This window comes from Pelobates fuscus, chromosome 3 (genome assembly GCF_036172605.1).
Source record: "Pelobates fuscus isolate aPelFus1 chromosome 3, aPelFus1.pri, whole genome shotgun sequence".
NCBI lineage: Eukaryota > Metazoa > Chordata > Amphibia > Anura > Pelobatidae > Pelobates > Pelobates fuscus.
Window position 1 is genome coordinate 394524526 of NC_086319.1, and position 20050 is coordinate 394544575.

Below are 20050 nucleotides of genomic sequence, written 5' to 3' on the forward strand. Positions count from 1 at the left end.
TTATTGGCTTGATTAACAGCTGTTCATGCGTGGCAAATTTTACTTGCCACTTTGAAGTAAAAAAAAAGCCAATTTTAAATCCCAAACAAAAAGAGCCATGAACGTGACTCTGTTTTCAGTGATCATATGAGTTGACAAATGGACAATTTGGCCTTTATGAATAATGCACAATACACTAAAAATGTAATATTTGGCAGCGGTGGGATTTGAACCCACGCCTCCAAAGAGACTGGAGCCTAAATCCAGCGCCTTAGACCGCTCGGCCACGCTACCTCCGATTACAGGCACACAGCTTATTATCAGGAACACGTACAGTTGGTTTCAGTTTTTTTCCCACTTCTTTTCACGGTGGGGTTAAATTGTCTGTCGAAGGGTCACAAGTACCTGCAATTTCTGTTGTTGTTGTTTGAAAACCACAAAGGACAAGAAATCTTCGACTGAGACTTGAGTAGAGGAGATTTTACCTACAGCAGAGGAATGATTCCTTTGAAGTAAGTACAAATACATTTTGGAATTCTCAAAGTGAGATGTTGTTTTATCCAATTAGGTAGACGATTCCTTTGGAGTAAGCACAAATACATTTATGGAATTATCAAAGTGAGTTGTTGTTTTATCCAATTAAGTAGACGTTTTAAGAAATGTTTTGGGTGATTTAACTGGAAAACGTACAGTTGGTTTCATTTTTTTCTGCCTTTTTTCACGGTGGGGGTAAATTGTCTTTCGAAGCGTGACGAGTACCTGCAATTTCTGTTGTTGTCGTTTAAAAACCACAATGGACTAGAGGTCTTCTACCGAGACTTGAGAAGAGGAGATTTTACCTGCAGCAGAGGAATGATTCATTTGCAGTAAGTACAAATACATTTTGGAATTCTCAAAGTGAGGTGTTGTTTTATCCAATTCAGTAGACGTCTTAAGAAATGTTTTGGGTGCTTTAAAGCTGAAGCAGGATGTTCTTTTCTATAAGAGTTATTATTGGCTTGATTAACAGCTGTTCATTCGTGGCAAATTTTACTTGCCACTTTGAAGTAAAAAAAAAGCCAATTTTAAATCCCAAACAAAACGAGCCATGAACGTGACTCTGTTTTCAGTGATCATATGAGTTGACAAATGGACAATTTGGCCTTTATGAATAATGCACAATACACTAAAAATGTAATATTTGGCAGCGGTGGGATTTGAACCCACGCCTCCAAAGAGACTGGAGCCTAAATCCAGCGCCTTAGACCGCTCGGCCACGCTACCTTCGATTACAGGCACACAGCTTATTATCAGGAACACGTACAGTTGGTTTCAGTTTTTTTCCCACTTCTTTTCACGGTGGGGTTAAATTGTCTGTCGAAGGGTCACAAGTACCTGCAATTTCTATTGTTGTTGTTTGAAAACCACAAAGGACAAGAAATCTTCGACTGAGACTTGAGTAGTGGAGATTTTACCTACAGCAGAGGAATGATTCCTTTGAAGTAAGTACAAATACATTTTGGAATTCTCAAAGTGAGATGTTGTTTTATCCAATTAGGTAGACGATTCCTTTGGAGTAAGCACAAAAACATTTAGGGAATTATCAAAGTGAGTTGTTGTTTTATCCAATTAAGTAGACGTTTTAAGAAATGTTTTGGGTGATTTAACTGGAACACGTACAGTTGGTTTCATTTTTTTCTGCCTTTTTTTCACGGTGGGGGTAAATTGTCTGTCGAAGCGTGCCGAGTACCTGCAATTTCTGTTGTTGTTGTTTGAAAACCACAAAGGACTAGAGGTCTTCTACCGAGACTTGAGAAGAGGAGATTTTACCTGCAGCAGAGGAATGATTCATTTGCAGTAAGTACAAATACATTTTGGAATTCTCAAAGTGAGGTGTTGTTTTATCCAATTCAGTAGACGTCTTAAGAAATGTTTTGGGTGCTTTAAAGCTGAAGCAGGATGTTCTTTTCTATAAGAGTTATTATTGGCTTGATTAACAGCTGTTCATGCGTGGCAAATTTTACTTGCCACTTTGAAGTAAAAAAAAAAGCCCATTTTAAATCCCAGACGAAACGAGCCATGAACGTGACTATGTTTTCAGTGATCATATGAGTTGAAAAATTGACAATTTGGCCTTTATGATTAATGTACAATACACTAAAATGTAATATTTGGCAGCGGTGGGATTTGAACCCACGCCTCCAAAGAGACTGTAGCCTAAATCCAGCGCCTCAGACCGCTCGGCCACGCTACCTTCGATTAGAGGCACACAGCTTATTATCAGGAACACGTACAGTTGGTTTCAGTTTTTTTCCCACTTCTTTTCACGGTGGGGTTAAATTGTCTGTCGAAGGGTCACAAGTACCTGCAATTTCTGTTGTTGTTGTTTGAAAACCACAAAGGACAAGAAATCTTCGACTGAGACTTGAGTAGAGGAGATTTTACCTACAGCAGAGGAATGATTCCTTTGAAGTAAGTACAAATACATTTCGAATTCTCAAAGTGAGATATTGTTTTATCCAATTAGGTAGACGATTCCTTTGGAGTAAGCACAAATACATTTATGGAATTATCAAAGTGAGTTTTTGTTTTATCCAATTAAGTAGACGTTTTAAGAAATGTTTTGGGTGATTTAACTGGAACACGTACAGTTGGTTTCATTTTTTTCTGCCTTTTTTTCACGGTGGGGGTAAATTGTCTTTCGAAGCGTGACGAGTACCTGCAATTTCTGTTGTTGTCGTTTAAAAACCACAATGGACTAGAGGTCTTCTACCGAGACTTGAGAAGAGGAGATTTTACCTGCAGCAGAGGAATGATTCATTTGCAGTAAGTACAAATACATTTTGGAATTCTCAAAGTGAGGTGTTGTTTTATCCAATTCAGTAGACGTCTTAAGAAATGTTTTGAGTGCTTTAAAGCTGAAGCAGGATGTTATTTTCTATAAGAGTTATTATTGGCTTGATTAACAGCTGTTCATGCGTGGCAAATTTTACTTGCCACTTTGAAGTAAAAAAAAAGCCAATTTTAAATCCCAAACAAAAAGAGCCATGAACGTGACTCTGTTTTCAGTGATCATATGAGTTGACAAATGGACAATTTGGCCTTTATGAATAATGCACAATACACTAAAAATGTAATATTTGGCAGCGGTGGGATTTGAACCCACGCCTCCAAAGAGACTGGAGCCTAAATCCAGCGCCTTAGACCGCTCGGCCACGCTACCTCCGATTACAGGCACACAGCTTATTATCAGGAACACGTACAGTTGGTTTCAGTTTTTTTCCCACTTCTTTTCACGGTGGGGTTAAATTGTCTGTCGAAGGGTCACAAGTACCTGCAATTTCTGTTGTTGTTGTTTGAAAACCACAAAGGACAAGAAATCTTCGACTGAGACTTGAGTAGAGGAGATTTTACCTACAGCAGAGGAATGATTCCTTTGAAGTAAGTACAAATACATTTTGGAATTCTCAAAGTGAGATGTTGTTTTATCCAATTAGGTAGACGATTCCTTTGGAGTAAGCACAAATACATTTATGGAATTATCAAAGTGAGTTGTTGTTTTATCCAATTAAGTAGACGTTTTAAGAAATGTTTTGGGTGATTTAACTGGAAAACGTACAGTTGGTTTCATTTTTTTCTGCCTTTTTTCACGGTGGGGGTAAATTGTCTTTCGAAGCGTGACGAGTACCTGCAATTTCTGTTGTTGTCGTTTAAAAACCACAATGGACTAGAGGTCTTCTACCGAGACTTGAGAAGAGGAGATTTTACCTGCAGCAGAGGAATGATTCATTTGCAGTAAGTACAAATACATTTTGGAATTCTCAAAGTGAGGTGTTGTTTTATCCAATTCAGTAGACGTCTTAAGAAATGTTTTGGGTGCTTTAAAGCTGAAGCAGGATGTTCTTTTCTATAAGAGTTATTATTGGCTTGATTAACAGCTGTTCATTCGTGGCAAATTTTACTTGCCACTTTGAAGTAAAAAAAAAGCCAATTTTAAATCCCAAACAAAACGAGCCATGAACGTGACTCTGTTTTCAGTGATCATATGAGTTGACAAATGGACAATTTGGCCTTTATGAATAATGCACAATACACTAAAAATGTAATATTTGGCAGCGGTGGGATTTGAACCCACGCCTCCAAAGAGACTGGAGCCTAAATCCAGCGCCTTAGACCGCTCGGCCACGCTACCTTCGATTACAGGCACACAGCTTATTATCAGGAACACGTACAGTTGGTTTCAGTTTTTTTCCCACTTCTTTTCACGGTGGGGTTAAATTGTCTGTCGAAGGGTCACAAGTACCTGCAATTTCTATTGTTGTTGTTTGAAAACCACAAAGGACAAGAAATCTTCGACTGAGACTTGAGTAGAGGAGATTTTACCTACAGCAGAGGAATGATTCCTTTGAAGTAAGTACAAATACATTTTGGAATTCTTAAAGTGAGATGTTGTTTTATCCAATTAGGTAGACGATTCCTTTGGAGTAAGCACAAATACATTTATGGAATTATCAAAGTGAGTTGTTGTTTTATCCAATTAAGTAGACGTTTTAAGAAATGTTTTGGGTGATTTAACTGGAACACGTACAGTTGGTTTCATTTTTTTCTGCCTTTTTTTCACGGTGGGGGTAAATTGTCTTTCGAAGCGTGACGAGTACCTGCAATTTCTGTTGTTGTCGTTTAAAAACCACAATGGACTAGAGGTCTTCTACCGAGACTTGAGAAGAGGAGATTTTACCTGCAGCAGAGGAATGATTCATTTGCAGTAAGTACAAATACATTTTGGAATTCTCAAAGTGAGGTGTTGTTTTATCCAATTCAGTAGACGTCTTAAGAAATGTTTTGGGTGCTTTAAAGCTGAAGCAGGATGTTCTTTTCTATAAGAGTTATTATTGGCTTGATTAACAGCTGTTCATGCGTGGCAAATTTTACTTGCCACTTGGAAGTAAAAAAAAAAGCCCATTTTAAATCCCAAACAAAAAGAGCCATGAACGTGACTCTGTTTTCAGTGATCATATGAGTTGACAAATGGACAATTTGGCCTTTATGAATAATGCACAATACACTAAAAATGTAATATTTGGCAGCGGTGGGATTTGAACCCACGCCTCCAAAGAGACTGGAGCCTAAATCCAGCGCCTTAGACCGCTCGGCCACGCTACCTTCGATTACAGGCACACAGCTTATTATCAGGAACACGTACAGTTGGTTTCAGTTTTTTTCCCACTTCTTTTCACGGTGGGGTTAAATTGTCTGTCGAAGGGTCACAAGTACCTGCAATTTCTATTGTTGTTGTTTGAAAACCACAAAGGACAAGAAATCTTCGACTGAGACTTGAGTAGAGGAGATTTTACCTACAGCAGAGGAATGATTCCTTTGAAGTAAGTACAAATACATTTTGGAATTCTCAAAGTGAGATGTTGTTTTATCCAATTAGGTAGACGATTCCTTTGGAGTAAGCACAAATACATTTATGGAATTATCAAAGTGTTTCAGGTTTCAGTTTTTTTCCCACTTCTTTTCACGGTGGGGTTAAATTGTCTGTCGAAGGGTCACAAGTACCTGCAATTTCTGTTGTTGTTGTTTGAAAACCACAAAGGACAAGAAATCTTCGACTGAGACTTGAGTAGAGGAGATTTTACCTACAGCAGAGGAATGATTCCTTTGAAGTAAGTACAAATACATTTTGGAATTCTCAAAGTGAGATGTTGTTTTATCCAATTAGGTAGACGATTCCTTTGGAGTAAGCACAAATACATTTATGGAATTATCAAAGTGAGTTGTTGTTTTATCCAATTAAGTAGACGTTTTAAGAAATGTTTTGGGTGATTTAACTGGAACACGTACAGTTGGTTTCATTTTTTTCTGCCTTTTTTTCACGGTGGGGGTAAATTGTCTTTCGAAGCGTGACGAGTACCTGCAATTTCTGTTGTTGTCGTTTAAAAACCACAATGGACTAGAGGTCTTCTACCGAGACTTGAGAAGAGGAGATTTTACCTGCAGCAGAGGAATGATTCATTTGCAGTAAGTACAAATACATTTTGGAATTCTCAAAGTGAGGTGTTGTTTTATCCAATTCAGTAGACGTCTTAAGAAATGTTTTGGGTGCTTTAAAGCTGAAGCAGGATGTTCTTTTCTATAAGAGTTTTTATTGGCTTGATTAACAGCTGTTCATGCGTGGCAAATTTTACTTGCCACTTTGAAGTAAAAAAAAGCCCATTTTAAATCCCAAACAAAAAGAGCCATGAACGTGACTCTGTTTTCAGTGATCATATGAGTTGACAAATGGACAATTTGGCCTTTATGAATAATGCACAATACACTAAAAATGTAATATTTGGCAGCAGTGGGATTTGAACCCACGCCTCCAAAGAGACTGGAGCCTAAATCCAGCGCCTTAGACCGCTCGGCCACGCTACCTTCGATAACAGGCACACAGCTTATTATCAGGAACACGTACAGTTGGTTTCAGTTTTTTTCCCACTTCTTTTCACGGTGGGGTTAAATTGTCTGTCGAAGGGTCACAAGTACCTGCAATTTCTATTGTTGTTGTTTGAAAACCACAAAGGACAAGAAATCTTCGACTGAGACTTGAGTAGAGGAGATTTTACCTACAGCAGAGGAATGATTCCTTTGAAGTAAGTACAAATACATTTTGGAATTCTCAAAGTGAGATGTTGTTTTATCCAATTAGGTAGACGATTCCTTTGGAGTAAGCACAAATACATTTATGGAATTATCAAAGTGAGTTGTTGTTTTATCCAATTAAGTAGACGTTTTAAGAAATGTTTTGGGTGATTTCACTGGAACACGTACAGTTGGTTTCATTTTTTTCTGCCTTTTTTTCACGGTGGGGGTAAATTGTCTTTCGAAGCGTGACGAGTACCTGCAATTTCTGTTGTTGTCGTTTAAAAACCACAATGGACTAGAGGTCTTCTACCGAGACTTGAGAAGAGGAGATTTTACCTGCAGCAGAGGAATGATTCATTTGCAGTAAGTACAAATACATTTTGGAATTCTCAAAGTGAGGTGTTGTTTTATCCAATTCAGTAGACGTCTTAAGAAATGTTTTGGGTGCTTTAAAGCTGAAGCAGGATGTTCTTTTCTATAAGAGTTATTATTGGCTTGATTAACAGCTGTTCATGCGTGGCAAATTTTACTTGCCACTTTGAAGTAAAAAAAAAAGCCCATTTTAAATCCCAAACAAAAAGAGCCATGAACGTGACTCTGTTTTCAGTGATCATATGAGTTGACAAATGGACAATTTCGCCTTTATGAATAATGCACAATACACTAAAAATGTAATATTTGGCAGCGGTGGGATTTGAATCCACGCCTCCAAAGAGACTGGAGCCTAAATCCAGCGCCTTAGACCGCTCGGCCACGCTACCTTCAATTACAGGCACACAGCTTATTATCAGGAACACGTACAGTTGGTTTCAGTTTTTTTCCCACTTCTTTTCACGGTGGGGTTAAATTGTCTGTCGAAGGGTCACAAGTACCTGCAATTTCTGTTGTTGTTGTTTGAAAACCACAAAGGACAAGAAATCTTCGACTGAGACTTGAGTAGAGGAGATTTTACCTACAGCAGAGGAATGATTCCTTTGAAGTAAGTACAAATACATTTTGGAATTCTCAAAGTGAGATGTTGTTGTATCCAATTAGGTAGACGATTCCTTTGGAGTAAGCACAAATACATTTATGGAATTATCAAAGTGAGTTGTTGTTTTATCCAATTAAGTAGACGTTTTAAGAAATGTTTTGGTTGATTTAACTGGAACATGTACAGTTGGTTTCATTTTTTTCTGCCTTTTTTTCACGGTGGGGGTAAATTGTCTTTCGAAGTGTGACGAGTACCTGCAATTTCTGTTGTTGTCGTTTAAAAACCACAATGGACTAGAGGTCTTCTACCAAGACTTGAGAAGAGGAGATTTTACCTGCAGCAGAGGAATGATTCATTTGCAGTAAGTACAAATACATTTTGGAATTCTCAAAGTGAGGTGTTGTTTTATCCAATTCAGTAGACGTCTTAAGAAATGTTTTGGGTGCTTTAAAGCTGAAGCAGGATGTTCTTTTCTATAAGAGTTATTATTGGCTTGATTAACAGCTGTTCATGCGTGGCAAATTTTACTTGCCACTTTGAGGTAAAAAAAAAGCCCATTTTAAATCCCAAACAAAAAGAGCCATGAACGTGACTCTGTTTTCAGTGATCATATGAGTTGACAAATGGACAATTTGGCCTTTATGAATAATGCACAATACACTAAAAATGTAATATTTGGCAGCGGTGGGATTTGAACCCACGCCTCCAAAGAGACTGGAGCCTAAATCCAGCGCCTTAGACCGCTCGGCCACGCTACCTTCGATTACAGGCACACAGCTTATTATCAGGAACACGTACAGTTGGTTTCAGTTTTTTTCCCACTTCTTTTCACGGTGGGGTTAAATTGTCTGTCGAAGGGTCACAAGTACCTGCAATTTCTATTGTTGTTGTTTGAAAACCACAAAGGACAAGAAATCTTCGACTGAGACTTGAGTAGAGGAGATTTTACCTACAGCAGAGGAATGATTCCTTTGAAGTAAGTACAAATACATTTTGGAATTCTCAAAGTGAGATGTTGTTTTATCCAATTAGGTAGACGATTCCTTTGGAGTAAGCACAAATACATTTATGGAATTATCAAAGTGAGTTGTTGTTTTATCCAATTAAGTAGACGTTTTAAGAAATGTTTTGGGTGATTTAACTGGAAAACGTACAGTTGGTTTCATTTTTTTCTGCCTTTTTTCACGGTGGGGGTAAATTGTCTTTCGAAGCGTGACGAGTACCTGCAATTTCTGTTGTTGTCGTTTAAAAACCACAATGGACTAGAGGTCTTCTACCGAGACTTGAGAAGAGGAGATTTTACCTGCAGCAGAGGAATGATTCATTTGCAGTAAGTACAAATACATTTTGGAATTCTCAAAGTGAGGTGTTGTTTTATCCAATTCAGTAGACGTCTTAAGAAATGTTTTGGGTGCTTTAAAGCTGAAGCAGGATGTTCTTTTCTATAAGAGTTATTATTGGCTTGATTAACAGCTGTTCATTCGTGGCAAATTTTACTTGCCACTTTGAAGTAAAAAAAAAGCCAATTTTAAATCCCAAACAAAACGAGCCATGAACGTGACTCTGTTTTCAGTGATCATATGAGTTGACAAATGGACAATTTGGCCTTTATGAATAATGCACAATACACTAAAAATGTAATATTTGGCAGCGGTGGGATTTGAACCCACGCCTCCAAAGAGACTGGAGCCTAAATCCAGCGCCTTAGACCGCTCGGCCACGCTACCTTCGATTACAGGCACACAGCTTATTATCAGGAACACGTACAGTTGGTTTCAGTTTTTTTCCCACTTCTTTTCACGGTGGGGTTAAATTGTCTGTCGAAGGGTCACAAGTACCTGCAATTTCTATTGTTGTTGTTTGAAAACCACAAAGGACAAGAAATCTTCGACTGAGACTTGAGTAGAGGAGATTTTACCTACAGCAGAGGAATGATTCCTTTGAAGTAAGTACAAATACATTTTGGAATTCTTAAAGTGAGATGTTGTTTTATCCAATTAGGTAGACGATTCCTTTGGAGTAAGCACAAATACATTTATGGAATTATCAAAGTGAGTTGTTGTTTTATCCAATTAAGTAGACGTTTTAAGAAATGTTTTGGGTGATTTAACTGGAACACGTACAGTTGGTTTCATTTTTTTCTGCCTTTTTTTCACGGTGGGGGTAAATTGTCTTTCGAAGCGTGACGAGTACCTGCAATTTCTGTTGTTGTCGTTTAAAAACCACAATGGACTAGAGGTCTTCTACCGAGACTTGAGAAGAGGAGATTTTACCTGCAGCAGAGGAATGATTCATTTGCAGTAAGTACAAATACATTTTGGAATTCTCAAAGTGAGGTGTTGTTTTATCCAATTCAGTAGACGTCTTAAGAAATGTTTTGGGTGCTTTAAAGCTGAAGCAGGATGTTCTTTTCTATAAGAGTTATTATTGGCTTGATTAACAGCTGTTCATGCGTGGCAAATTTTACTTGCCACTTGGAAGTAAAAAAAAAAGCCCATTTTAAATCCCAAACAAAAAGAGCCATGAACGTGACTCTGTTTTCAGTGATCATATGAGTTGACAAATGGACAATTTGGCCTTTATGAATAATGCACAATACACTAAAAATGTAATATTTGGCAGCGGTGGGATTTGAACCCACGCCTCCAAAGAGACTGGAGCCTAAATCCAGCGCCTTAGACCGCTCGGCCACGCTACCTTCGATTACAGGCACACAGCTTATTATCAGGAACACGTACAGTTGGTTTCAGTTTTTTTCCCACTTCTTTTCACGGTGGGGTTAAATTGTCTGTCGAAGGGTCACAAGTACCTGCAATTTCTATTGTTGTTGTTTGAAAACCACAAAGGACAAGAAATCTTCGACTGAGACTTGAGTAGAGGAGATTTTACCTACAGCAGAGGAATGATTCCTTTGAAGTAAGTACAAATACATTTTGGAATTCTCAAAGTGAGATGTTGTTTTATCCAATTAGGTAGACGATTCCTTTGGAGTAAGCACAAATACATTTATGGAATTATCAAAGTGAGTTGTTGTTTTATCCAATTAAGTAGACGTTTTAAGAAATGTTTTGGGTGATTTAACTGGAACACGTACAGTTGGTTTCATTTTTTTCTGCCTTTTTTTCACGGTGGGGGTAAATTGTCTTTCGAAGCGTGACGAGTACCTGCAATTTCTGTTGTTGTCGTTTAAAAACCACAATGGACTAGAGGTCTTCTACCGAGACTTGAGAAGAGGAGATTTTACCTGCAGCAGAGGAATGATTCATTTGCAGTAAGTACAAATACATTTTGGAATTCTCAAAGTGAGGTGTTGTTTTATCCAATTCAGTAGACGTCTTAAGAAATGTTTTGGGTGCTTTAAAGCTGAAGCAGGATGTTCTTTTCTATAAGAGTTATTATTGGCTTGATTAACAGCTGTTCATGCGTGGCAAATTTTACTTGCCACTTTGAAGTAAAAAAAAAAGCCCATTTTAAATCCCAAACAAAAAGAGCCATGAACGTGACTCTGTTTTCAGTGATCATATGAGTTGACAAATGGACAATTTGGCCTTTATGAATAATGCACAATACACTAAAAATGTAATATTTGGCAGCAGTGGGATTTGAATCCACGCCTCCAAAGAGACTGGAGCCTAAATCCAGCGCCTTAGACCGCTCGGCCACGCTACCTTCGATTACAGGCACACAGCTTATTATCAGGAACACGTACAGTTGGTTTCAGTTTTTTTCCCACTTCTTTTCACGGTGGGGTTAAATTGTCTGTCGAAGGGTCACAAGTACCTGCAATTTCTATTGTTGTTGTTTGAAAACCACAAAGGACAAGAAATCTTCGACTGAGACTTGAGTAGAGGAGATTTTACCTACAGCAGAGGAATGATTCCTTTGAAGTAAGTACAAATACATTTTGGAATTCTCAAAGTGAGATGTTGTTTTATCCAATTAGGTAGACGATTCCTTTGGAGTAAGCACAAATACATTTATGGAATTATCAAAGTGAGTTGTTGTTTTATCCAATTAAGTAGACGTTTTAAGAAATGTTTTGGGTGATTTAACTGGAACACGTACAGTTGGTTTCATTTTTTTCTGCCTTTTTTTCACGGTGGGGGTAAATTGTCTTTCGAAGCGTGACGAGTACCTGCAATTTCTGTTGTTGTCGTTTAAAAACCACAATGGACTAGAGGTCTTCTACCGAGACTTGAGAAGAGGAGATTTTACCTGCAGCAGAGGAATGATTCATTTGCAGTAAGTACAAATACATTTTGGAATTCTCAAAGTGAGGTGTTGTTTTATCCAATTCAGTAGACGTCTTAAGAAATGTTTTGGGTGCTTTAAAGCTGAAGCAGGATGTTCTTTTCTATAAGAGTTATTATTGGCTTGATTAACAGCTGTTCATGCGTGGCAAATTTTACTTGCCACTTTGAAGTAAAAAAAAAAGCCCATTTTAAATCCCAAACAAAAAGAGCCATGAACGTGACTCTGTTTTCAGTGATCATATGAGTTGACAAATGGACAATTTGGCCTTTATGAATAATGCACAATACACTAAAAATGTAATATTTGGCAGCAGTGGGATTTGAATCCACGCCTCCAAAGAGACTGGAGCCTAAATCCAGCGCCTTAGACCGCTCGGCCACGCTACCTTCGATTACAGGCACACAGCTTATTATCAGGAACACGTACAGTTGGTTTCAGTTTTTTTCCCACTTCTTTTCACGGTGGGGTTAAATTGTCTGTCGAAGGGTCACAAGTACCTGCAATTTCTATTGTTGTTGTTTGAAAACCACAAAGGACAAGAAATCTTCGACTGAGACTTGAGTAGAGGAGATTTTACCTACAGCAGAGGAATGATTCCTTTGAAGTAAGTACAAATACATTTTGGAATTCTCAAAGTGAGATGTTGTTTTATCCAATTAGGTAGACGATTCCTTTGGAGTAAGCACAAATACATTTATGGAATTATCAAAGTGAGTTGTTGTTTTATCCAATTAAGTAGACGTTTTAAGAAATGTTTTGGGTGATTTAACTGGAACACGTACAGTTGGTTTCATTTTTTTCTGCCTTTTTTTCACGGTGGGGGTAAATTGTCTTTCGAAGTGTGACGAGTACCTGCAATTTCTGTTGTTGTCGTTTAAAAACCACAATGGACTAGAGGTCTTCTACCAAGACTTGAGAAGAGGAGATTTTACCTGCAGCAGAGGAATGATTCATTTGCAGTAAGTACAAATACATTTTGGAATTCTCAAAGTGAGGTGTTGTTTTATCCAATTCAGTAGACGTCTTAAGAAATGTTTTGGGTGCTTTAAAGCTGAAGCAGGATGTTCTTTTCTATAAGAGTTATTATTGGCTTGATTAACAGCTGTTCATGCGTGGCAAATTTTACTTGCCACTTTGAGGTAAAAAAAAAGCCCATTTTAAATCCCAAACAAAAAGAGCCATGAACGTGACTCTGTTTTCAGTGATCATATGAGTTGACAAATGGACAATTTGGCCTTTATGAATAATGCACAATACACTAAAAATGTAATATTTGGCAGCGGTGGGATTTGAACCCACGCCTCCAAAGAGACTGGAGCCTAAATCCAGCACCATAGACGGCTCGGCCACGCTACCTTCGATTACAGGCACACAGCTTATTATCAGGAACACGTACAGTTGGTTTCAGTTTTTTTCCCACTTCTTTTCACGGTGGGGTTAAATTGTCTGTCGAAGGGTCACAAGTACCTGCAATTTCTGTTGTTGTTGTTTGAAAACCACAAAGGACAAGAAATCTTCGACTGAGACTTGAGTAGAGGAATGATTCCTTTGAAGTAAGTACAAATACATTTTGGAATTCTCAAAGTGAGATGTTGTTTTATCCAATTAGGTAGACGATTCCTTTGGAGTAAGCACAAATACATTTATGGAATTATCAAAGTGAGTTGTTGTTTTATCCAATTAAGTAGACGTTTTAAGAAATGTTTTGGGTGATTTAACTGGAACACGTACAGTTGGTTTCATTTTTTTCTGCTTTTTTTCACGGTGGGGGTAAATTGTCTGTCGAAGCGTGACGAATACCTGCAATTTCTGTTGTTGTTGTTTGAAAACCACAAAGGACTAGAGGTCTTCTACCGAGACTTGAGAAGAGGAGATTTTACCTGCAGCAGAGGAATGATTCATTTGCAGTAAGTACAAATACATTTTGGAATTCTCAAAGTGAGGTGTTGTTTTATCCAATTCAGTAGACGTCTTAAGAAATGTTTTGGGTGCTTTAAAGCTGAAGCAGGATGCTCTTTTCTATAAGAGTTATTATTGGCTTGATTAACAGCTGTTCATGCGTGGCAAATTTTACTTGCCACTTTGAAGTAAAAAAAAAAGCCCATTTTAAATCCCAAACAAAAAGAGCCATGAACGTGACTCTGTTTTCAGTGATCATATGAGTTGACAAATGGACAATTTGGCCTTTATGAATAATGCACAATACACTAAAAATGTAATATTTGGCAGCGGTGGGATTTGAACCCACGCCTCCAAAGAGACTGGAGCCTAAATCCAGCGCCTTAGACCGCTCGGCCACGCTACCTTCGATTACAGGCACACAGCTTATTATCAGGAACACGTACAGTTGGTTTCAGTTTTTTTCCCACTTCTTTTCACGGTGGGGTTAAATTGTCTGTCGAAGGGTCACAAGTACCTGCAATTTCTGTTGTTGTTGTTTGAAAACCACAAAGGACAAGAAATCTTCGACTGAGACTTGAGTAGAGGAGATTTTACCTACAGCAGAGGAATGATTCCTTTGAAGTAAGTACAAATACATTTTGGAATTCTCAAAGTGAGATGTTGTTTTATCCAATTAGGTAGACGATTCCTTTGGAGTAAGCACAAATACATTTATGGAATTATCAAAGTGAGTTGTTGTTTTATCCAATTAAGTAGACGTTTTAAGAAATGTTTTGGGTGATTTAACTGGAACACGTACAGTTGGTTTCATTTTTTTCTGCCTTTTTTTCACGGTGGGGGTAAATTGTCTTTCGAAGCGTGACGAGTACCTGCAATTTCTGTTGTTGTCGTTTAAAAACCACAATGGACTAGAGGTCTTCTATCAAGACTTGAGAAGAGGAGATTTTACCTGCAGCAGAGGAATGATTAATTTGCAGTAAGTACAAATACATTTTGGAATTCTCAAAGTGAGGTGTTGTTTTATCCAATTCAGTAGACGTCTTAAGAAATGTTTTGGGTGCTTTAAAGCTGAAGCAGGATGTTCTTTTCTATAAGAGTTATTATTGGCTTGATTAACAGCTGTTCATGCGTGGCAAATTTTACTTGCCACTTTGAAGTAAAAAAAAAGCCCATTTTAAATCCCAAACAAAAAGAGCCATGAACGTGACTCTGTTTTCAGTGATCATATGAGTTGACAAATGGACAATTTGGCCTTTATGAATAATGCACAGTACACTAAAAATGTAATATTTGGCAGCGCTGGGATTTGAACCCACGCCTCCAAAGAGACTGGAGCCTAAATCCAGCGCCTTAGACCGCTCGGCCACGCTACCTTCGATTACAGGCACACAGCTTATTATCAGGAACACGTACAGTTGGTTTCAGTTTTTTTCCCACTTCTTTTCACGGTGGGGTTAAATTGTCTGTCGAAGGGTCACAAGTACCTGCAATTTCTGTTGTTGTTGTTTGAAAACCACAAAGGACAAGAAATCTTCGACTGAGACTTGAGTAGAGGAGATTTTACCTACAGCAGAGGAATGATTCCTTTGAAGTAAGTACAAATACATTTTGGAATTCTCAAAGTGAGATGTTGTTTTATCCAATTAGGTAGACGATTCCTTTGGAGTAAGCACAAATACATTTATGGAATTATCAAAGTGAGTTGTTGTTTTATCCAATTAAGTAGACGTTTTAAGAAATGTTTTGGGTTATTTAACTGGAACACGTACAGTTGATTTAATTTTTTTCTGCTTTTTTTTCACGGTGGGGTAAATTGTCGAAGCGTGACGAGTACCTGCAATTTCTGTTGTTGTTGTTTGAAAACCACAAAGGACAAGAAATCTTCGACTGAGACTTGAGTAGAGGAGATTTTAGCTACAGCAGAGGAATGATTCCTTTGAAGTAAGTACAAATACATTTTGGAATTCTCAAAGTGAGATGTTGTTTTATCCAATTAGGTAGACGATTCCTTTGGAGTAAGCACAAATACATTTATGGAATTATCAAAGTGAGTTGTTGTTTTATCCAATTAAGTAGACGTTTTAAGAAATGTTTTGGGTGATTTAACTGGAACACGTACAGTTGGTTTCATTTTTTTCTGCTTTTTATTCACGGTGGGGGTAAATTTTCGAAGCGTGATGAGTACCTGCAATTTCTATTGTTGTTTTTTGAAAACCACAAAGGACTAGGGGTCTTCTACCGAGACTTAAGAAGAGGAGATTTTACCTGCAGCAGAGGAATGATTCATTTGCAGTAAGTACAAATACATTTTGGAATTCTCAAAGTGAGGTGTTGTTTTATCCAATTCAGTAGATGTCTTAAGATATGTTTTGGGTGCTTTAAAGCTGAAGCAGGATGTTCTTTTCTATAAGAGTTATTATTGGCTTGATTAACAGCTGTTCATGCGTGGCAAATTTTACTTGCCACTTTGAAGTAAATGAAAGCCCATTTTAAATCCCAAACAAAAAGAGCCATGAACGTGACTCTGTTTTCAGTGATCATATGAGTTGACAAATGGACAATTTGGCCTTTATGAATAATGCACAATACACTAAAAATGTAATATTTGGCAGCAGTGGGATTTGAACCCACACCTCCAAAGAGACTGGAGCCTAAATCCAGCGCCTTAGACCGCTCGGCCACGCTACCTTCGATTACAGGCACACAGCTTATTATCAGGAACACGTACAGTTGGTTTCAGTTTTTTTCCCACTTCTTTTCCAATACCCAGTGGCGAGGCGGGTTCCGCCACAATGAATAATAGACTAAAAATGTAATATTTGGCAGCGGTTGGATTTGAACCCACGCCTCCAAAGAGACTGGAGCCTAAATCCAGCGCCTTAGACCGCTCGGCCACGCTACCTTTGGTTACAGGCATACAGCTTATTATCAGGAACACGTACAGTTGGTTTCAGTTTTTTTCCCACTTCTTTTCACGGTGGGGTTAAATTGTCTGTCCACAAAGGACAAGAAATCTTCGACTGAGACTTGAGTAGAGGAGATTTTACCAACAGCAGAGGAATGATTCCTTTGAAGTAAGTACAAATACATTTTGGAATTCTCAAAGTGAGATGTTGTTTTATCCAATTAGGTAGACGATTCCTTTGGAGTAAGCACAAATAAATTTATGGAATTATCAAAGTGAGTTGTTGTTTTATCCAATTAAGTAGACATTTTAAGAAATGTTTTGGGTGATTTAACTGAAACACGTACAGTTGGTTTCATTTTTTTTTGCTCTTTTTTCACGGTGGGGGTAAATTGTCTGTCGAAGCGTGACGAGTACCTGCAATTTCTGTTGTTGTTGTTTGAAAACCACAAAGGACTAGAGGTCTTCTACCGAGACTTGAGAAGAGGAGATTTTACCTGCAGCAGAGGAATGATTCATTTGCAGTAAGTACAAATACATTTTGGAATTCTCAAAGTGAGGTGTTGTTTTATCCAATTCAGTAGACGTCTTAAGAAATGTTTTGGGTGCTTTAAAGCTGAAGCAGGATGTTCTTTTCTATAAGAGTTATTATTGGCTTGATTAACAGCTGTTCATGCGTGGCAAATTTTACTTGCCACTTTGAAGTAAAAAAAAGCCCATTTTAAATCCCAGACAAAAAGAGCCATGAACGTGACTCTGTTTTCAGTGATCATATGAGTTGACAAATGGACAATTTGGCCTTTATGAATAATGCACAATACACTAAAAATGTAATATTTGGCAGCGGTGGGATTTGAACCCACGCCTCCAAAGAGACTGGAGCCTAAATCCAGCGCCTTAGATCACTCGGCCACGCTACCTTCGATAGCAGGCACACAGCTTATTAGCAGGAACACGTACAGTTGGTTTCAGTTTTTTTCCTACTTCTTTTCACGGTGGGGTTAAATTGTCTGTCGAAGGGTCACAAGTACCTGCAATTTCTGTTGTTGTTGTTTGAAAACCACAAAGGACAAGAAATCTTCGACTGAGACTTGAGTAGAGGAGATTTTACCTACAGCAGAGGAATGATTCCTTTGAAGTAAGTACAAATACATTTTGGAATTCTCAAAGTGAGATGTTGTTTTATCCAATTAGGTAGACGATTCCTTTGGAGTAAGCACAAATACATTTATGGAATTATCAAAGTGAGTTGTTGTTTTATCCAATTAAGTAGACGTTTGAAGAAATGTTTTGGGTGATTTAACTGGAACACGTACAGTTGGTTTAATTTTTTTCTGCCTTTTTTCACGGTGGGGGTAAATTGTCTGTCGAAGCGTGACGAGTACCTGCAATTTCTGTTGTTGTTGTTTAAAAACCACAAAGGACTAGAGGTCTTCTACCGAGACTTGAGAAGAGGAGATTTTACCTGCAGCAGAGGAATGATTCATTTGCAGTAAGTACAAATACATTTTGGAATTCTCAAAGTGAGGTGTTGTTTTATCCAATTCAGTAGACGTCTTAAGAAATGTTTTGGGTGCTTTAAAGCTGAAGCAGGCTGTTCTTTTCTATAAGAGTTATTATTGGCTTGATTAACAGCTGTTCATGCGTGGCAAATTTTACTTGCCACTTTGAAGTAAAAAAAAGCCCATTTTAAATCCCAGACGAAAAGAGCCATGAACGTGACTCTGTTTTCAGTGATCATATGAGTTGACAAATGGACAATTTGGCCTTTATGAATAATGCACAATACACTAAAAAAGGAATATTTGGCAGCGGTGGGATTTGAACCCACGCCTCCAAAGAGACTGGAGCCTAAATCCAGCGCCTTAGACCGCTCGGCCACGCTACCTTCGATAGCAGGCACACAGCTTATTATCAGGAACACGTACAGTTGGTTTCAGTTTTTTTCCCACTTCTTTTCACGGTGGGGTTAAATTGTCTGTCGAAGGGTCACAAGTACCTGCAATTTCTGTTGTTGTTGTTTGAAAACCACAAAGGACAAGAAATCTTCGACTGAGACTTGAGTAGAGGAGATTTTACCTACAGCAGAGGAATGATTCCTTTGAAGTAAGTACAAATACATTTTGGAATTCTCAAAGTGAGATGTTGTTTTATCCAATTAGGTAGACGATTCCTTTGGAGTAAGCACAAATACATTTATGGAATTATCAAAGTGAGTTGTTGTTTTATCCAATTAAGTAGACGTTTTAAGAAATGTTTTGGGTGATTTAACTGGAACACGTACAGTTGGTTTCATTTTTTTCTGCTTTTTTTCACGGTGGGGGTAAATTGTCGAAGCGTGACAAGTACCTGCAATTTCTGTTGTTGTTGTTTGAAAACCACAAAGGACTAGAGGTCTTCTACCGAGACTTGAGAAGAGGAGATTTTACCTGCAGCAGAGGAATGATTCATTTGCAGTAAGTACAAATACATTTTGGAATTCTCAAAGTGAGATGTTTTTTTATCCAATTAGGTAGACGATTCCTTTGGAGTAAGCACAAATAAATTTATGGAATTATCAAAGTAAGTTGTTGTTTTATCCAATTAAGTAGACGTTTTAAGAAATGTTTTGGGTGATTTAACTGGAACACGTACAGTTGGTTTCATTTTTTTCTGCTTTTTTTTCACGGTGGGTGTAAATTGTCGAAGCGTGACGAGTACCTGCAATTTCTGTTGTTGTTGTTTGAAAACCACAAAGGACTAGAGGTCTTCTACCGAGACTTGAGAAGAGGAGATTTTACCTGCAGCAGAGGAATGATTCATTTGCAGTAAGTACAAATACATTTTGGAATTCTCAAAGTGAGGTTTTGTTTTATCCAATTCAGTAGACGTCTTAAGAAATGTTTTGGGTGCTTTAAAGCTGAAGCAGGATGTTCTTTTCTATAAGAGTTATTATTGGCTTGATTAACAGCTGTTCATGCGTGGCAAATTTTACTTGCCACTTTGAAGTAAAAAAAAGCCCATTTTAAATCCCAGACAAAAAGAGCCATGAACGTGACTCTGTTTTCAGTGATCATATGAGTTGACAAATGGACAATTTGGCCTTTATGAATAATGCACAATACACTAAAAATGTAATATTTGGCAGCGGTGGGATTTGAACCCACGCCTCCAAAGAGACTGGAGCCTAAATCCAGCGCCTTAGACCACTCGGCCACGCTACCTTCGATAGCAGGCACACAGCTTATTAGCAGGAACACGTACAGTTGGTTTCAGTTTTTTTCCCACTTCTTTTCACGGTGGGGTTAAATTGTCTGTCGAAGGGTCACAAGTACCTGCAATTTCTGTTGTTGTTGTTTGAAAACCACAAAGGACAAGAAATCTTCGACTGAGACTTGAGTAGAGGAGATTTTACCTACAGCAGAGGAATGATTCTTTTGAAGTAAGTA

General features: G+C 38.1%; 21 non-coding genes across 21 annotated transcripts; all 21 read right to left on the reverse strand.

The window, feature by feature from the left end:
- Positions 1-191: 191 nt before the first annotated feature.
- TRNAL-UAG (transfer RNA leucine (anticodon UAG)) lies at positions 192-273 on the reverse strand. The gene has a single exon. It is a non-coding gene; the product is annotated as a tRNA-Leu (tRNA).
- An 887-nt stretch (positions 274-1160) lies between these two features.
- TRNAL-UAG (transfer RNA leucine (anticodon UAG)) lies at positions 1161-1242 on the reverse strand. The gene has a single exon. It is a non-coding gene; the product is annotated as a tRNA-Leu (tRNA).
- An 888-nt stretch (positions 1243-2130) lies between these two features.
- Positions 2131-2212, reverse strand: TRNAL-UAG (transfer RNA leucine (anticodon UAG)). Its single transcript has one exon. It is a non-coding gene; the product is annotated as a tRNA-Leu (tRNA).
- Positions 2213-3099: 887 nt separating this feature from the next.
- TRNAL-UAG (transfer RNA leucine (anticodon UAG)) lies at positions 3100-3181 on the reverse strand. Its single transcript has one exon. It is a non-coding gene; the product is annotated as a tRNA-Leu (tRNA).
- An 887-nt stretch (positions 3182-4068) lies between these two features.
- TRNAL-UAG (transfer RNA leucine (anticodon UAG)) lies at positions 4069-4150 on the reverse strand. Its single transcript has one exon. It is a non-coding gene; the product is annotated as a tRNA-Leu (tRNA).
- Positions 4151-5039: 889 nt separating this feature from the next.
- TRNAL-UAG (transfer RNA leucine (anticodon UAG)) lies at positions 5040-5121 on the reverse strand. Its single transcript has one exon. It is a non-coding gene; the product is annotated as a tRNA-Leu (tRNA).
- Positions 5122-6296: 1175 nt separating this feature from the next.
- On the reverse strand, positions 6297-6378 carry TRNAL-UAG (transfer RNA leucine (anticodon UAG)). The gene has a single exon. It is a non-coding gene; the product is annotated as a tRNA-Leu (tRNA).
- An 889-nt stretch (positions 6379-7267) lies between these two features.
- TRNAL-UAG (transfer RNA leucine (anticodon UAG)) lies at positions 7268-7349 on the reverse strand. The gene has a single exon. It is a non-coding gene; the product is annotated as a tRNA-Leu (tRNA).
- Positions 7350-8237: 888 nt separating this feature from the next.
- TRNAL-UAG (transfer RNA leucine (anticodon UAG)) lies at positions 8238-8319 on the reverse strand. Its single transcript has one exon. It is a non-coding gene; the product is annotated as a tRNA-Leu (tRNA).
- An 887-nt stretch (positions 8320-9206) lies between these two features.
- On the reverse strand, positions 9207-9288 carry TRNAL-UAG (transfer RNA leucine (anticodon UAG)). The gene has a single exon. It is a non-coding gene; the product is annotated as a tRNA-Leu (tRNA).
- An 889-nt stretch (positions 9289-10177) lies between these two features.
- Positions 10178-10259, reverse strand: TRNAL-UAG (transfer RNA leucine (anticodon UAG)). The gene has a single exon. It is a non-coding gene; the product is annotated as a tRNA-Leu (tRNA).
- An 889-nt stretch (positions 10260-11148) lies between these two features.
- TRNAL-UAG (transfer RNA leucine (anticodon UAG)) lies at positions 11149-11230 on the reverse strand. Its single transcript has one exon. It is a non-coding gene; the product is annotated as a tRNA-Leu (tRNA).
- Positions 11231-12119: 889 nt separating this feature from the next.
- Positions 12120-12201, reverse strand: TRNAL-UAG (transfer RNA leucine (anticodon UAG)). Its single transcript has one exon. It is a non-coding gene; the product is annotated as a tRNA-Leu (tRNA).
- Positions 12202-13089: 888 nt separating this feature from the next.
- TRNAL-UAG (transfer RNA leucine (anticodon UAG)) lies at positions 13090-13171 on the reverse strand. Its single transcript has one exon. It is a non-coding gene; the product is annotated as a tRNA-Leu (tRNA).
- An 867-nt stretch (positions 13172-14038) lies between these two features.
- Positions 14039-14120, reverse strand: TRNAL-UAG (transfer RNA leucine (anticodon UAG)). The gene has a single exon. It is a non-coding gene; the product is annotated as a tRNA-Leu (tRNA).
- Positions 14121-15008: 888 nt separating this feature from the next.
- Positions 15009-15090, reverse strand: TRNAL-UAG (transfer RNA leucine (anticodon UAG)). The gene has a single exon. It is a non-coding gene; the product is annotated as a tRNA-Leu (tRNA).
- A 1233-nt stretch (positions 15091-16323) lies between these two features.
- On the reverse strand, positions 16324-16405 carry TRNAL-UAG (transfer RNA leucine (anticodon UAG)). The gene has a single exon. It is a non-coding gene; the product is annotated as a tRNA-Leu (tRNA).
- A 132-nt stretch (positions 16406-16537) lies between these two features.
- TRNAL-UAG (transfer RNA leucine (anticodon UAG)) lies at positions 16538-16619 on the reverse strand. Its single transcript has one exon. It is a non-coding gene; the product is annotated as a tRNA-Leu (tRNA).
- An 841-nt stretch (positions 16620-17460) lies between these two features.
- On the reverse strand, positions 17461-17542 carry TRNAL-UAG (transfer RNA leucine (anticodon UAG)). The gene has a single exon. It is a non-coding gene; the product is annotated as a tRNA-Leu (tRNA).
- Positions 17543-18428: 886 nt separating this feature from the next.
- Positions 18429-18510, reverse strand: TRNAL-UAG (transfer RNA leucine (anticodon UAG)). Its single transcript has one exon. It is a non-coding gene; the product is annotated as a tRNA-Leu (tRNA).
- A 1233-nt stretch (positions 18511-19743) lies between these two features.
- On the reverse strand, positions 19744-19825 carry TRNAL-UAG (transfer RNA leucine (anticodon UAG)). The gene has a single exon. It is a non-coding gene; the product is annotated as a tRNA-Leu (tRNA).
- Between the last annotated feature and the right edge of the window lie 225 nt (positions 19826-20050).